Source organism: Urocitellus parryii, chromosome 1 (assembly GCF_045843805.1).
Source record: "Urocitellus parryii isolate mUroPar1 chromosome 1, mUroPar1.hap1, whole genome shotgun sequence".
Lineage (NCBI taxonomy): Eukaryota > Metazoa > Chordata > Mammalia > Rodentia > Sciuridae > Urocitellus > Urocitellus parryii.
Genome location: NC_135531.1, coordinates 42,811,389 through 42,812,841, shown reverse-complemented (window position 1 = coordinate 42,812,841; position 1,453 = coordinate 42,811,389).

The following is a 1,453-nucleotide window of genomic DNA, read 5'->3' as shown; positions in this document are numbered from 1 at the left end:
GGAGGCAATGCCAGCTCCTGAGTGTCTGTACATAAGAGGTTTCTGGGACAGCAATCTGCTGGAAGTTGGGAATTTGGAAATTGTCTTGGAGCAATGTTTTCATAGCAATATCCAGTTTTAACTTAGAGCAAGAGATTATTCAGAATGGGGTGCTTAGCAGAGGGGATGGCAGAAGCCTCATAGTATGGGGAGAGGCTGAAAGTTCAGTGATGGAGGAGTGGGTGAGCCTAGAGAGACACAAGGTGATTAGTCTGGAAATTATTGTCAAGGTCTGAATTGACAGATTCCATCAGTGGGGATGGAAAGGAAGGATTTGATGATAATGAGTTTCAACAAGACAGATTTGTGGGGCAGGGAGGCCAGGCCCAAGGACAAGGGGCTGGATTGGAGAGTGGAGAAGCAATGGGCTCCTGTACTTCTCTTGCCTAGTGGTGTGAGACAGCAGCTGCTCCATCCCCTGCCATTGGTGATGGAGTGTGGTGCTGAGTGTGCACCATTACTGGGGGCAGGGTGCTGAGGCTGGAGGACCCCAAATTCAAATTTGATGCCAACCTGGGTCACACATTTAGACCCCTGCTTCACACACACACACACACACACACACACACAAGATGGGCCAGTGTGTGAATAGGGTCTCCCTAAAGTGGGGTTGGGGGGAGGATAATTACAGTTAGTTTGACTTTCTGAACTGTGGATTCAGATTTAACTTGGTTATGAGAACAAGCTTTTATGGGGTTCTCACCAAATCCTTTGGTCACGGTTTGGTCAGTTAGATGTGGTCTATTTTCAGAAGTTTTTATCTGATGGGTTTTCTAGCTGCCTCCCCTGATTCTCAGCATGTAGTTCTGCATCTTCTTGTCACTATCTAAACCACTCACCGCCTCTCATTGCTGCTGTATCTACTGTGACCACGAAGACCATACCTCATTTCATTTCTTTTAGTTAATTTTTCTTTAGTATCAGGGACTGAACCTAGTGGCACTCAGCCACTGAGGAACATCCCAGCCCTTTTTATTTTTTACTGTGAGTCTCACTAAGTTGCTTAGGGCCTTGATAAGTTGTTTTGAATTTGTGATCCTCCTGCCTCAGCCTCGGCTGCTGGGATTACTGGCATAGACCACCATACCTGGCCATTTTCTTTTAAAAAACCACTTTATTGATATATACTTCACATACTATACAATCTGCCCATTTAAAATGTACATTTCAATGATTTGGGGAATAGTAACAAAAATTTTAAAATATCACTTTGCATAAAATATAAAATTTGCCATTTTAGCCATTTTTAATTGTATGACCTAGTGGTATTGATTATATTCATAATGTTGTGTAACATAATTCCTATACATTTCTAAAACTTTTCATTACTTTAAACAGAAATTCTAACCATTAAGCATACCTTCCTCCTCTGCCTTTAGACCTTGGTAATCCTCTGATATACTCTCTGTCTTTA